Source organism: Artibeus jamaicensis, unplaced genomic scaffold, assembly GCF_021234435.1.
Source record: "Artibeus jamaicensis isolate MK-2021 breed Jamaican fruit bat unplaced genomic scaffold, CSHL_Jam_final contig_388, whole genome shotgun sequence".
Lineage (NCBI taxonomy): Eukaryota > Metazoa > Chordata > Mammalia > Chiroptera > Phyllostomidae > Artibeus > Artibeus jamaicensis.
The window spans coordinates 3,399,079-3,416,430 of record NW_026521813.1 but is presented as its reverse complement, the minus strand read 5'-3'; positions in this window follow the sequence as shown (position 1 = coordinate 3,416,430).

Sequence of the window (17,352 nt, the reverse complement as noted above, 5' to 3'; positions counted from 1 at the left end):
AAAGTAAAAATAATTGAGATATATAAAAAGATTAATTTTAAAAGGGTACTAACTACCTTTATTTGACATAGATACACAGGATTTTACATAGAAATGCATACAATATTTTAGCCTTTCTTTCTTGAGTTCTCCACTTCCTTCATGGTATAATTTCATTCAAGAACTGAAGCAAGTTTTGTGCTATGCACTTAAAGAAAAAATGGGAATGATATAATAACAAACTCTCCTCTATTCTAAAAAAAAGGTGTAAATGAAACAAATACCTATTGCTAATTTTCATTTTTCAATTTCATGTCTAAAATCATATTTTGTAAGAATTCAAATTAACATATATGCAAACCATAAATCTTCCCTTACTGATAGAAAGCCTACCTTTTTTCTGAGATTCTCCTATCACAACTATTTCCTGTGAAATTCTGACCACTGTGGCAGGGGAAATAGTGGTGCCCCTACAGGTGACCTTGTTCTCATCCTTTTGACCTGAGACTACTTGCATTGGGAAAGGACTCTACAGATGTGACCGAGATTAAAGACCCTGAGACGGGAATAGTACTCTTGGCTACTCTGATAGGCCCGTCCAATGACATGATTTCATTAGCGGGAAAAGTTTTTTCAGGGTGAGGTTGGGGAGCGTGCAACATTTCTGATTTTGAAGATGAAGGAAGAGGGGTGACCTCTAGAAGTTTGAAAAGGCAAGGACACTGACTTCCCTTTGGGTCTTATTAGTGTAAGAAACATTCAAACTAGTAAAGAATGTCTGGTGAGTTTATCTGACGCCAAACTGACAACAATTGCTAGAAAGCAAAATCTCAAAGGACTGAGAAAGGCTCTGGAGAATGGCAGTTTAGTACCTTATTTTATACATTACAATCAAAGGAAGAGACACAAGTGGTTACATGAAATCCACTGGTGATAGATTAGGGAGGTGGGAGAAAGCAAAGAGGACAAACCTCTGGGTTCGGATAAAAGGTAAAATGACAGAGACATACTTCTATTACACAGGTGGGTACAGGATAGGTAACAGTTGACAATTAACATGATTACAATAACAATGAGGGGATTTGTGGTCTCAGCTCTAGTGGCTATGCCCAAGGGATTGGGGAGTTGGGAAGGGAAGTTACCTTGACACTCCAAAGGCACGTTAGCACTGATGCAAAAAGACAACAGACAGGCTCTGTTAGGGTAAAGATTGACCTTTGTTAGGGAAAAATACTGGCCCAGGCATGACTACCCATCATGAACAGCTTTTAGTTAATAAGTTTTAATTTCAGACCATCCTGTGTGGTTACTTTAGGTCTCTGAGTTTGTAAGACTGCCATGCTAACTTCTCTGACCTGGTCAGGTTTCATATGTAGCCCCTTTTTGTCCACAGTCTTCAGGAAGAACAGAGTCCTAAATTTGTGGTGATTTCTAATGGCATTAATAGAAAACTAATACAAGCACCTACAGGCACTACAAATCCACCTTCATATTTGCTTCTTGCCTTTCCTTTTCCTACACTCTTTCTGTTCCTAGCTGGAGCCTCCAAGTCACTTTAACAAAGCTTTCAACCTTTCACTCCATTAGTTCTCTTTGTACCTATTTACTTCATATATGTATCTAGTTGTTTCCCTCAATTCCTGTAAATCCTATTAAGGTTGTAATATGTGTTTAATAAATTGTAAAAATTCCCCAGAGAACACAAGATAAGAAGTGCTGAGCAAGGCTGACTCTTTTATTAGCCCACAGGCATAGGTCAGTAAGAGTCTCACACGAATGCAAAAGCACCCCTGGTGATAAGGAGTACAGAGTGTAGGGCAGTGATTAGGCTTTGCACAATAGAGAGAAAGAGTAAAGAATTCTAAGGAAGGTGGTTGTTTCTGAAGCTGCTATGAGTCAGCAGGGCCAAAGTTGAGGAGAAAATCGAGACACAAAATGGTAAGAGCAAGGACACCCTGGAACACACATTTGTTTCTCAGGGACTCCAGTGTTGATAGAACAGGTGACCTACAGAAGAGGTTGCTGACCTTCGTCATTTAGCACTCAGGGAAGATGAAGAATGTGAGCTACTGCAGCCTGATGTAGCTGCATATACTGTAACTCCTTCAACCAGGTCCACCGGGCAAGCATCAGAGACAACAGCTGAAAACTTCAGTGGCATCCTGTTCCCCCAACCTTCACAGCATAATGGCTGCCAACTTCCTCTGCCTTCCAAGCCTCACAAAAATTTTTCTTGGTGTAAATTCTAAACCAGAGCAATTCAGTCTAGAGAATGTGGGGGAAATGTCTCATGAAGTTGAAAGAGTCCGGTCCATCAACAGGCCCTAAAATCTTAGGGTCATGTGTTTTAATAGTTCCTTTCAAGTTCTCATATGTGAGGGTTAGCTCACAGACCACTATAAAAAATCTCTTGGACACTGTACCATTTATGTAGCATCCACCTTCCAGAGTAAAATGATCCTCTTGTCCTGTAACCTGAGATCTTGCAGGATTAATGATAGGGGGCTCAAGAGTTAGAAAGTTTCAGTGTAGGTAATAGCTAATAAGCTTAGTAATTAATGCACATAAAAAGCTATTGTTCCAGGAACTGAAGGTATGACCCACCTTGACTCCAGGAGACGATATAAACGGTTCCACCTTTGTGCCCCAGGAGAACTGCAGGCATCAACCTTGTCTCTGAGCCATTGCAGGGTGAGCCTCCCACCACCCAGGACACAGATGCAAGAATGCTACAGCTTTTTAGCTGATGAACTTTTCCCCTGAATTCCAATCCCCTTACCCACTCTTTTCTTCTCCTTATAAAAAGTGTAGGTTTAAAATGAAATTTAAGGTGGTCTGTTAGGGTACAAACCTGCCATCTTCTCAGATTGCTGACCATCTGAATAAAGCACCCGTAAAGATTCAATCCCTGTCTCTGCTTATTGGGTCTGGTAGGCAGCATGCATGCTGGCTTTTCTGGTTTCACTAACAGCAGAGAATGGTGGGGATGATGGTCAGGAGGCAAGGAGAAGTATATTCCAAATGCATGTGTCAAAATTCTTATATCCAATCACAAGATATGATCTGAACTCCATGTCCCAAATAAAGTAACCATAAAATTTCAGAGTATATTGCTATATGTTGCTATTTTTCAAAATTAAATCAAATTTATGTTGGGGAAACCAATAGTCTAATCCAAATCTCTAGGGAGAAACATGTATCTAATATCAGAAATTGAATATAAACCAAATTTACTACACTTTAAACAGCAACAATGAATAATTCAGTTTTCAACTCTTAGATTCAGATGACATTGCATTTTTCCCAAGGAAAGATTGATTTGATTTTGTTTTTCTAAAGTGTAATTTTACCAAAACAAAATTAGTTGAAAAATTGTTAAATTCCTACCTTCATAAATAACCCCATGACCCCATGACCTACCACCCAAAAAATTCCTCTTTACTGGGCACTCTGCTAGAAAAAAGAAAAAAGATATTCTAGGGTTTTCATGAACTTCTAGGATACCCTTAAAGTGGTACTAGGGGTTGAAATATAAAAGTAAAATGTGTATAGCAAAATGTATTCATTATGCATTCATTCTGTGACTTGGACAAAGTAAAAAATTGTTAGTGTATTCATATTTATAGTTTTTCACACTAAAATCTTTCTGCACACATTTTTGTTTAAATGCACCTACTGTATATCTAAACTTTTGATGTGTAGTTCATGTAGTAAATGAAGAGTAAAATTCCAAAGACAAAAAGGATAGATAGATTAATTTATGTTTTAGAAAGCACAGAACTCCTAAAGTATATAAAATAAGTGTAAAAAAAAACGAAATTAGGCAAGATTTTAACAAAAGAAGTTAGTATTAACATCCATATGAGAATTTAGAGAAGTAGAAAATATTGATTTTTAGAAAGTTTGCTGTGTGCTGTGTTGTATTATCTCCTCCTTTCTTCAAACACATTCATCAAAGTCATACATTCCAGAATTTTTGTATTTTGCATATTTGGTTCAGGCTATTACATCATACTGAAATTACACATGAGGCAACCTTCACCTTTAACATCTCTGTTGGGGGTGCTTAGGGGGCTTAGCATCTCTATTGTTTCATTTTTGTATGTATTTATTGAACAGCATTTTTAAGCTATGGCGATAAATAAACATTACCCCCCTTCTAAAAAAATAAAGCAAACAAGAACAAATCAACAGGTAGACAGACTGATCATTACCACTGATATTCATTAAATGCCATCATAAATATAAACCAAAGTTGCTGGGGGAGCAAATGCAAACAGGAAAGTGAATGTTCAAGAAGATACTACATTAGTTAAGAAGACATAATTTTTAAAAATTATAGTGAGAATTAAAATATCTTATTAGTAGATGTATGGAGGTATAGATGTGTAATTTGAAGTGAATGAAACAAATTAAGGTCATACCGTTTAAGAAAAGCATGTGGCCTAGCAGCTTCTCATATACTCCCTTCTGATTTTTTTTAATACCTACAAAACCATGCACAAAAATATATAGAGTGTGTGTGTTAGAGAAAAACTTAATTGACATGTAGATAAAAGATTGCAGATACAGATGCATGCTGGCAGGTTCTGCTTGCCTTCTTTATGGGGAAGTCTATGGTATCTAGTACTCATATATTTATTTATTTATTTCTGATTTCCTGTGGGTGGAGAAAGAAAAGCCTTTAAAATTAAATATGACTTAATTTGCATATCACTTCAGCCACATAACTGGCATTGTGATCTTAAGCAAAATAGTAAATCTCTCTGAAGCCTCTCCAAGGCTCAGTGGTTACCAGAAAATGGTAGCCACCCCACAAGCAGTATTTTATCTCATCTAAATTACCATTGACTGAAAGTCTACCATCATTATGTATACCTTTAGGGAAGAAAGAAAAAAGCTGCTATATTGTAATATTAATATTTGTCCTGGGCTGAGCAGCAAGAAAATAGCATAATTATAGTTCTTGCTAAAGTACAAGCACTCAATAAATTTTGTCTCTGATATTTGCATATTTGTAATAATATAATATTACAGAAAAAAAGGAAAGCAAGGACTTAACATATCAATATCTTCTGGTACTGATAAACCTACAGTCAAATGTTTTTAATTTCGTTTTGAATTGTTTTGTATTTGTTACTCTGCATAATTACTTTCTGTTCAAATAACATTAAGCAATATTTAATATTACTCTGTGATTTAAAGCCACTGTTTCTAAGATTTTCCTTCTACTCTTTTTCCTCCTAAGGTTTTATTCCCTACATATTTAATAATCTCTAAATCATCCACCTTTTTAGGGGAGAATACAGACAGATGTTAAAGGACAAAATACAAAGGGAAGGGTTAAAAGGTTCGATCCATTCCAAAGACAATTTTGTGTTTGAAGTTTGTAGTCTCTTACTATAGTCTGTATTTGCAGTAACAAACCTGTTGGCCATAGAATGTGCATATGCATTTGCAAAGGTAGCCAGAAGTATCTTTATGTGGACCAGGTACGGCAAGACCACAAATGATGTTTTTAGCATTTCATGAGCATCGCTGAATGTTAATAATACAATTTGGAAGAATATGCTGAAAAGCATACTGAGAGTCCTGGCCAAGTGTCTCTGAAGGTTGGAGCACCGTCTCATACACCAACAGGTTGTGTGTTGGATATCCAGTCGGAGCACATGGGCTGTGGGTCTTCTAAGCCATTAGGCTAGGGTGTCCAAACTTTGGGTGTCACTGTGCCTCAAAGGAAGAAGAGTTGTCTTGGGTCACACATTAAATAAGTTGTGACATGTAATCACAAACATATCCCATCATGTTTTAAGTAAATTTATGATTTTGTGTTGGGCCGCATTCACAGAAACCATGGGCTGCATGTGGCCTGCCGGCCTGCGGGGTACAGGTTGGACGCCCTGCGTAAGGTCCACTTTTGTGGGTCGGAGCCTCAGTCAGGGCATATGTGGGAGACAACAGGTCTCTCGCTCATGGTACTATTGCCGTCTCTCTTCCCACCCCAAAATCAATAACCATAGGCTTGGGTGAAAATTTAAAAAAACAATTAAAGCAGACTAAAGCAAAACATAGACCTTGAGCTATTTTTTACATTCTTTCACAAAGTCTGTATATTATTGGAAGAGTTTATTCTTCACTATAAATTTAAAATCAATTCAAACCAGAGTGGTGATTTTCGAAAAGTCTCTAGTGTATGTTCTATAATTCAAAAGATGATATTTGCCAGCTCAGCTTTCTAAATTTTTCATAAACTATGATCAAAATACTATAGCTCAGTATATTTGTGTGTCTTTCCTGCTTATGGCTTCTCAGTAGTGATGTACACCATTTTTTAAACTGAGATGCAGATAAAAACAGACAAAACACTCATGGCTAAAATCATTACGATAAGCCTATATTCCACAGGTAGCCTAAATTTTGTTTTACTTAACAATGTATGCTTCACAATTGTTCTTAGTACAGATATAAAATAAATTACTAAAAATTTATCCAGACAAGAGGGGAAAAAGCTATCAGGAAACATCAAACAATTTTTTAAAGGTAAAATGAACCTTACAAGTCAATATCTGGGAAATTCAGGCATGTTACTTGTTTTTCTAAACATTTCAATGAATTGAGAAAAATAGAGATCTGTTCCCTTTGAACATATGGAATATCCTTTTATGCTTCATCTGGACTTTGAAAATAAAAATCCAATAGGGACTTCATTTAGGATTTTATAAATGTGCTCCAACAAAATATTAAGTGCAAGATAGAATGCCGAAGATGTTTATTAATAAATGCCTATTTGATCAAGTCTTGTCAATGCGAACAACACTAAATAGTGAAAGAAGCTATTATTACCATAAGTAATTGGTTCATTAACATTGACTTCCAAGAATAAAATGATCACATTCAAGTTTCTTAACTTTAAACACTCTTACAAATAAGTACTCTTTATTGTACTTAGTCAAGTATTTTATTTAAAAAGTCATTGATGTGTTTTATTCTTTGCTCTTTGTATTTATTAGCTTTGATTTGATTTTTACTAATGTTCCTTAGCAAGGATAATCACAGTGTTTTAAATAATGACAATTTGCAATCTCTCTTTTGCCAGCAAATTAGACCAAGTAGAGGGTAAATAGATCAAGTGGGGAAAAGCAGTTGCATTTTGTCTACTTTCATTGGCATTACCCCGAGGTGCTAGTATGGGCTTGCTGAAAAGGAACACTGCCCGTGAGTCAGGAGCAGAGGTGACTAGCCACACACTTTCTGATCTGTGTCCTACCTTCAACAATGTGTATTCATTTCTCTGAGTTTTCTTTCCCAAAATGATAAAGTTCAGGTGAAATAATATAAATATTCTTTCTGAAGCAGAAATGATGTCTCTGAAAAAATGTCTATTACAACTGGCAACAAAAACATAATTGAGATGTTGGGAAACATGTTTGCAAATTTTTACTTTGGCGGAGAGTCATGAAATCTAATCTCTCTGTTTCGCTCATATGAAATCTATCTTCTGATCTCAGAATATCAGCACAGAGAATGAACAAATACATGAAATACCTCTGACAGCCTCACCTCTCCTCTCTTCTTATTAATCTTACTAATTCATGCTTAAGGTCTCAGTGCTAATGTCTGTTTATTAGGATACCCATTGTTTTTCCTTTATAGTTTTATTAAATGTATTTGTAATTACTAATCTTTATGCATTCATTTACTATGTCTAGCCCCCCTCACCATCCCATAGTAGTAACTATCTAAGGACAACAACTTCATCTCTTTTGGTTTCCTGGCATTCTGTGTACCTCACAACAAGCTGGCCATTTATTGAAAGGATGTATAAAAATAGATATGAAAACATATTCACTCTAGTAAGTTGTAGCCACTACAGACTCAACCGTTATCTCACATTTTAGTTAAATCTTCACATTCATCTCTCTATTCTCACCTGACCCAAGCTCTTTAACTTGTCCAGATAATGAAAATCTTAGAGACCTGCCCTTTTATCTTATTCTTTCAGTCTTGTTCTCCAGGGACAAAACAGGGAGAGGGATTAAAGCAAAAGAACAAGGTCCCATTTGACAGATTAGGGTGTCCTCTGGAATGGTGCTCTGTAGCAACATGCGCCCAAAGGCTGCCTCCTTCTCTTGCAGGGCAACTGTGGCTCCTCGGAGACTTGTCCCCTTCAGTAAAAGAGAATAATGAAACCATCCCCTGAAGTGGGAAACCACTCTACTCTGACTTCTTCTAAATTCCTCCTCTGATGGCACAATCACAAAAAGTACCCTTCTGCAGCCGTCTCACCACATCAGGCCTCCCATCATTTTTTGCTGTGTTCTTTCTAGGTGACCCATCCTGGCTTCCTCTCTGGTGCTCACTGAGGCTATTGTAATTCTAGAAGAGAGACACATCTGTCTTAACTCCTCTTTTAACATTGTATCCCCAACAGTTCCACCCAGTTTTGCATCTTTAGGAGTTTATTTGAGAGTCCTCCTGTAACTTCCTCCTGTAACTTGCCAGCTCCAGGGCAAATATCATATTCTCAAGCCTCTTTCAGCCTCTCGGGTAGAGTAGCAGCTAATGCTACTCTGCATGGTTCTGGGGACCATCCAGCTCCAGGCAGAGGCATTAAATCAGTCACTTTGGACAGGTGAATCCAATCTTTTTGAGTTATACTCTTGAATCCTTCCCTCATTTGTCTTAAGATGGATCAAAAATATTGTTACCCTTTTCCTGTGGAGAAAGGATGGTTTATCCTAGCATCTGTATCAGCAAATTGGCAGTGCTGGTGAATCTTGGAAACTTCCTTATGTTTTAAATTTTCATTATATTTTTCTTATATCCAGAAAGTGGGTGATGGCCTAAGAATCAAAGAACTGTCCTATGGACACTCTTGTTCACTAACAATTCTCACAAAAATGAAGGGGCCTTACTAACTCACTGTCTTCAGCTTTGGGACTTTGGAAATTCGTCTGCAGTAACAAAAGTCCCATAAGTCATCCTGTTCCAATTAAATGATACAGAAACATAATAAATATATATTGTCCTCCACCCTGCCCTTCTGCTCTCCAGTTTTACTTGCCATAGAAATGATTTTAAATGTTTCCATTCTTAATTCTTATTTTGATTTCCCCCGTATCTTAGATAATATTCACTTCTTTCTTAGTCATATTAAAAAATAACTAGTGTCCTTCACTCTAAAAAATGCTCAATTTTTAACACACACCATGTCATGTTTATTCTTAGTTTAGTCTTCCAATTGTTCATACTTTATGCTAGTTTTTATTTGTTTATCTGAAGGACATACCCTTTGTCTTTCACGTTCCTCTAAATGTAAGCAGTACTTTTGATCATCTAATACGTAAGATATAGATATTAATAATTTTCCTTCTATTTACCTCTCCCTTGTTAACTTCCATGTTAACACCTAAGTTAAACTTTATTTCATTAAAGTACTTTTATATTTTTTAAATTTGCTTTAAAATTATAAATAAACTTTTTATTAGCTACAGAGTAAAGCAGTGAGAATGATTATCTTCTTAATGGCTACAATGATACTGATTATGGCAGATCCAATAAATATGCTGAGATTAATTTTCTTCTCTGCAGGTCCAAAGCCAGATTCTCTGCAGCAGTTAGACAAAATTTTTTAGGTGTCGAAGTCAAATTGATTTTCATGTTCTATACTCTGTGGTAGAAGCATTACTATTCACTAAATGTGTAAGTACTCTTTTCAATTCCCAAGCTTTTTACACTTAGACATATGAAACCATATCCTACCATTGAATGGAAGCAGTATCTTTTCTAGAGCAACACTATTCTGTAACCTTCCGGTGCATTCTCCTCATGGATCCAGACAATATGATGATGAGTTGTAAGCAAGCTGAATCCCTGGGTCCCGTTTGCAAGGCAGAGGACCGGCCCTGACTGGTGACCTATAAATCTCTGTCAGGTCACTGAGATGTCAGGTGTATGCCAGCTGCAGCATACTTTAATCTAACCTTAAAAATCAGGCACTATAATATCTTTTTCTAAACTACCTAGCATTTTAATTTGCTTTCTACTTTGATTTGGTGTTCTTTTACAACTGCTTTTCTCTTGGGGTTTTTATCTGACTTTTTTTTTTTGGATGAACAAGCTATAACATAAGCTTTAAACATACCCTCAAAAATAACCAATACCATTCTTTGTAGTATTTATAATTGTTCTTCCTAGTGGTATTCTCCTGAAGGGCTTTTAATCTTCTATTATAATCTGTAAAGATTGTTTTTCTCTACCTATTACAAATGTGTCATACTCTGATCTCTCTTACTACGCCCAGAAATTAGAACAGTATCCTAGCAGCTGTCACTTCTTCTCTTTTATTCTCCTCTTCATTTACTCAACATAACCTCAATTAACATGCTTCAGAAAATGTACAACAAATGTAATATACCCGATTATCTGTGTATCGAAAAGTATTATTTGTATTGACAGCTAGCAGAAACTGTTTGTATTGCTAATTTACACAGTACTGAATTCTACAATCAAAATAATTTTCTCACATTTTGACTCATTTTCTATTTTCCTCTAACACACATTTATTTTACTAAGATAAGTAAATGCTAATGTGATTTCTTTCTGAGTCACCTATTTCTTTTTCTTTTTGAAAGATAAAGAGCATTATTTACCTCCTTGAAGTCTCATGAAGCAAATGAATAAAGTTACTTGATGTAATTCCTTTGTTTTGTTTTATGGGATTAAAATAAGTACTTTTATGGTGAAAATTCTCATCTTCACTAGATATACAATATTTTTTCCAAAATGACTGTCATTTAAAACTCATCTCTTTATGCTTTACATTAATGAGAAAATTACGTTTTTATGGTGTAAGTGAAAAAGTTGTCCCCTTTACAACCTCCATTGCTTGTTGCTTTGTTTATGATGGCCATTCTGACCAGTGTAAAGTGGTATCTCATTGTGGTTTTAATTTGCATCTCTCTGATGGCTAGCGATATTGAGCATCTTTTCATGTGTCTCTGGATCCTCTGTATGTCCTCCTTGGAGAAGTGTCTGTTCAAGTCCTTTTCCCATTTTTTAATTGGGCGAGTTGTCTTCTTAGAGTGCAGTCATGTGAGTTCTTTTTGTATTTTGGAGATTAAACCTTTGTCTGAGGTATCATTGGCAAAGTTCACTGTTGGTGGGATTGCAGACTGGTACAACCACTATGGAAAACAGTATGGAATTTTCTCAGAAAACTAAAAATTGATCTGCCTTTTGACCCAGCAATTCAACTGCTAGGATTATAACCTAAGAACCCTAAAACACCAACCCGAAAGAACCTATGCACCCCAATGTTCATAGCAGCACAATTTACAGTAGCCAAGAGTTGGAAGCAACCTAGGTGCCTGTCAGTAAATGAATGGATCAAAAAATTGGGGTACATATACACAGTGGAATTCTATGCAGCAGAAAAAAAGAAGAATCTCCTACCTTTTGCAACAGCAAAGCATGGATGGAACTGGAAAGCATTATGCTGAGTGAAATAAGCCAGGTGTTGAAAGACAAATACCATATGATCTCTCCTTTAACAGGAAGCTAAACAACAAAATAAACAAGCAAGCAGAATAAAAACAAAGACACTGAAATAGAGAACACAGGGAAAGTGGCCAGAGGGGAGAGAGGAGGGGATTTCAAGAGAAATAGAGGAGGGATTTAGAGGAACAAGTATAAAGGACAACAACTAAGGGGGGGTGGAAATGGGAGGGAGGTGGGGAGCACGGGGCAGAGTGGGCTGGGATGGGAGTAATAGACAGAAAACTGTACTTGAAAAATAATTTTAAAAAATATTTTTAACTTCTAAGAACTTTTGCCCTCTGATTAAACCATTCTCTCCTGTTTACATTTTATGAGTTTAGGGGAGAGAATATCTTTTCTAATTTATTATATTTTTAAAGTTATTGTCAAAATAATCTGTTTTTTCTTAAATATTACTTTTATAATATTAAATGAGAGACTATCCTGATTACTATAGCTAATTCTCATAGACTTTTTTCATTGTGTTATGTATCTATGTCTTTTCTCATAATGGATCTCTGACTAAGATGCTGGGTTGTGGGTGATATCATGTCACCCTTGCCCCTTCTCTTGGATCTGTTGATGGGGATATTGCCTTTGGATCCCTTAGGATGTCTCCTTTTTTCTGGAGTGACTTTTTTTTTCCAGAAAGCCCCGTTCTCTCTTCAAAGTTCTTTTTTTTTCTTTTTATTTAATTCATTGAGGTGACACTGGTTAACAAAATTCTATAGGTTGCTGTTGCACATTCCTACAACAGATGATCTGTACGCTGCATTGTGTGCTTTAAATTAACCTCACACTTTTTACAGGGTTAAATGCAAATGCCTGGCTGCCACACTCAAGTGTTAAAAGGGGGAGTAGGAAGAGGACAGGCTGATGGTACTGGTCTCGAAACCTAACTTTGGCTTCTAACGTGTGGCTATTTCATAGTTGATCAGTATGTCTACTTTTTAACTTTCTGCTTATAGCTGCTTTTTATTTATTTTTATTTTTATGTACCTACAGACTCAGAAAGCAGAATCCATCTGAGTTCTCAGTAACATTGGCCTACCTCCACTTCAGCCCCTTCTTATGCATAAGATCATCTCTCGATGTTCTTGTCTGTCAATCAACAAGCTGTCATATGTCTCTGTGTTTAGTGAATTTATGGAATCACTCATCTAGTGTGATGCCTCATTTATTTCTCTGCTAGAATAAATTGGATCTCTTCCTTAATTCTATGCTCTTGAATCGGTGGATTCTTGTGCTGGAGAATAATATAGTATAGGTACACAGGTCCTGGTGTTCATCCTCCCATGCCCCACTTGTCCTAGAGATGGGAGAAAGGGTCGGTTTTTTCCCCTGCTCAAAATCACTTTTAGTAACATCCCAGAAATGCTCTTTACCTAACATCAGCATCCTAACTTGTTTTCTGACCACAACTTTTCATTTTTCCATTTCTCTATATCTAAGATGCTATTTTACAGGTTATAGAATTGACTGCTCTCATTATACTTACTTGTAAATAAATCCCTGTGCATTTTTTCTCTTCTGTTCTCATCTAATATCAGTTTTAGGGACATTACACTTGAACTGTAAGCTTGCCAGTTTTGAAGTCTTTCCTGCTCTCTTACCCCCTGGCCTCACGTTGTTTTCTCGTGTTAACCTGGAAAAACATCAATACTATATCAAATCGGTGTGTGTCTCTTCTGCACTCACACAGGGGCTATGGAGTGATTCTCAATGCACACACATTCACATTAAGATAAATGTATCTCCACAAACTTGGAGCTTCATATTGTGGCTAGTCACTCAGTGATAAAGGATCATGATTCTCATTATCTTTACCTAACTGTTTCCTCTTCTCTACAGTAAAAATGTCCATATTTTCTGCTCTCTTCAAGTGTTCTAAGGAAAAGCTTTGATCTTAACTCTCAGCAGATAACTTCATATCCTAAGCAGTGAGAAAATAAGATTTTCTTATTTTTATTCAACCAGACATCATAAACTGTCTCCATGTTAACTGTATTTTTTTCTTTCCAGTCATAAGGAAAAATGGTATGTATAAAAGTTAAATGGTTTACACTGAGGTAGGAAATATTCTTTGAAACTTAGTTGCTTAAAACATTAAAGGGGACTAATGCTACACCTTCCCGTCCTTTTCTTTCCAACACGGTTGATCAGCGTGATTGTTTATTTGCAACATCAGGCTCATTATTTTTTCTTTCAATTTAAAAACAGCTACCTTAAATGCATGTGAAATAATAGATTCATTGAAGTTAAAATTTAATATTTTGTTCAACTGAAAAATCTCAGTGGGCTTTTTATAGTTTAAGACTTTTACCATGTCATTTCCTGCTAGTAGGATTCTAGAAAAAGTTTCTTTTCCAAACAAAATTACTGACCTGTCTCTATTTAATTTTAGTCCTATTAACAAGGATGGTGCCTTAGCCCATCTCTTTCTGTAATTAATGTGGAACAATTAATGTTTGCTAGCAATATGGCTTCCAAACCCTTCCCCTGCGGCTGCACGTATAGCAGGCATTTGGTCTGTCATGTAGGCATCAGTTTAACTACATATCTGAGGAAGCACAGCAATGCTCTTTCAGCCTCTCATCCTGTTACATCTTCTTTGGTAGCTACCACCTGACTTCCAACCAATGCCATGTACATTCACATTTCATCATGATTGGTTCTGATTTCCACGTAGCTAATCATCTATTCATTGTTTTAATACATACTGCAGTACCAAATAAATTCCCAAATTGCAGTTTCTCAATAATAAAAAGTATATTGCTGATTCATCTCATAATCTAAGATGGATGTCCCTGTTTGGTAGCAGGACTCTGCACACAGTCTGGACCCTGAAGGTGCTGCCGTCTCCCAGGTGTATTTTCCTGCATTGCCGTATCATTCTGTATCTCAGATATCTATGCAGAAGTATGGGGGGAAGGTTTTACGTGTCCGCTGAAAAGTTGCCCACATAGATCAGACTAGCATTGTATTGGCTTACAAATTAGTCACATAGCCATGTATGGAAAACCCGGAAAACCCAGAGCTAGTCTCTGTGCCCGGGCATCTGCTTCCCGGGAATCTTCTCTGCATAAGTACATACTTTGCAGGACAACGAACCTTTTTGTTGAAACACAATAGTAATGTTTGGGTATGTAATATGCCTTGGTAGCAGTCATATTTGTTATTAAAAATATTTGGTAAGTTATTAAATAAATGGGGGAGGGACCCAACTTAGTAAATATTTCAAGTTTCTAGCACTGTGACTGCTTTTTAAGCAAGGTTTTGTCTCGAGCCTACGAGAGCAGCTGATAAACCTGTGGAATCGGAGTCATTGTGTCCAAAACCAATGCTAGAGCCCAGTTTCTGGATTGTCTGGGAGCCCAGTGCCCATCTGCAGGAATCCAAAAGTAGAACAGAATTGCTCTTGTGAGGATGGCTTCCCTTAACTGTACCAGGCAGCCTGACCCCAAGTTACCCTCAGCCAAGGGCACTGGTTTTTCCTCACTCACTTTTATACTCTCCCACCATAAACTGGGAAATAAAATAGATAACAATACTAATTTCCAAGGTAAACACAAAAACAGAAACTTTTGACTTTCTCTGTAAGCTACCATAGAGGAAAATAACAAGTGAAAAAAAAAATGTGTACTACATTTTGAAATATCATTAGTATTATTTTAACTAGCTTCCCATTAGTATTATTTAAACTAGCTTTAATTCTTCCTTTGTTTCAATTAGGTTGCATTTAAACATTAAAGCTATTTTAAAATATTATATATCCACATAGTATAATATAGGGAAAATACAGAAAAGTAGATGAAGAAAAATTAAAGTTATTTCTAGACCTCTTACCAAAAGGCAACCGATATTGTATTTTGCTTTATTTTTTGATAATTTATGTATAACATTTTCTACTTATGTAGTTATGCCTGTATCATATATGGTAACCCCCTATATCTAATAATTGTTCCTTTTGTAAATTGTCACCATGATACGAAGCACACCTAAATAAGATAGATTGAGGGCAAAATAGGATGTCAATTAAATAATCAATATTTTTTAGAATAGCTGATAGTATTTGGAAGTAGTATTTTACAATGAAATTAAAATACATTATAGAATCAGATAGATCTGGCTGAACTTTGTTTACTGGGACTCAGCTTGCCCTACCACAGGGGTCAGTGAACTGTGGTTTGTAGGCAACATCTAGGCCGCTGTTTATCTTTATAGCATAAGATTTGTTTAAACACAGCCACGCCCAGTTAATTAAGTACTGTCTGTGGCTGCTGTCACAGTGCAGTGATAGAGCTGAGTAGTTGTGACAAAGATGGTATGTTCCACAAGACTGAAAGTACTTACTGTGTCCCTTTACAGAGAAGGTATATGTGAACTTGCTCAGGAGGTTAGAGGATAAAACCTAGTAATTACATAAGAATATTAAATGATGCTTGTCGAATAGTGGGCCTTGAGTGTTAGATGAGGAAAGTGATTTTCCATGATGAAGTAGAATTAGACTTCAGCCCAGGCAATGGACATTAGAGACTGCTTAACCAACCACATTCTAACTTCAGTCAGGGTTTGATTCCAGGATGCTTTTACTCTGTCAATCACCTTTACACGGTAGTCTATTTGAAGGAATCAAAGGCTGTTGTTTGTTATTCTGTTAGTTTCATTTTAATTCCAAAGATATTTTAGTATTGTAAATATAGTCTTATTACCATTATTATTGTTGTTCTTCTTCTTATTATTATTATTTCAAAGAGCTTGTTTTAAGTGTTCACTGCTGGGATTATACCCTAAGAATCCTGAAACACCAATTCATAAGAACCTAAGCACCCTAACATTCATAGCAGCACAATTTACAATAGCCAAGTGCTGGAAGCAACCTAAGTGCCCATCAGTAAATGAGTAGATCAAAAACCGGTGGTACATTTACACAATAGACTACTATGCAGCAGAAAGAAGGAAGGAGCTCCTACCCTTCACAACAACACTGATGGAACCAGAAAGCATTATGCTGAGCGAAGTAAGCCAGGTGGTGAAAGACAAATAAAATATGATCTCACCTATAGGGGGAACCTAATCAACAAAACAAACAAATAAGCAAAAAAGAACCGAAGACATTGGTAATAAATAACAAACTAGCAGTGAACAGAGTAGAGGGAGAGGGAGATAAGGGGGGAAAGAAGAGGAAGGGACAGCAAAGGAACATGAATAAAAGACTCATGGGCATGGAAAATGGGAGAGATTGATTGTGGGGGAGAACAGGGTAGGGGACAGCAATGGGGAAAAGGCAGGACAACTATAAATGAACAGCAATACAAAAATTAAAAATAAATAATCAATGACTTTTTTCAAGTCCACAAAGAAAATGCTCTGGTACAATTCTTATAGCAGTATATTTAAAACCAATGAGCCTTCACATTAGCTCTTTGTCTTCAGTGTATAAACTTTGCGTGGTTTAAATGTATTGTCTTTGAACTATTTATTTTACCCTGTAGAGCATATACTATGAAGCAACATTCCCTACAATATCATTTCATACTAACTTATGTTATTGTAATAATTATTTCAGTCATAGGAATATGGTATATAGAATTTCTGTTAATCTTTTTAAATGATAAAAGTGCTAATGAAATTAAGCTTTGTGAAACTCTTGTTTTCAGTTTACATGATTTAACTCCTGAACTATTTCAGTGTAGCTTAAGATGGAAAGATTTTGTAAACGTTTCAGATTTCACAAAAAAGCTCAATCAATCCAAAATGCGTTCTACTGTCAACGGGTAAGCATTTTCTACAGTCAGACTGTCAGAATGCAACTTTGAGAAGAAAACAAAGGTA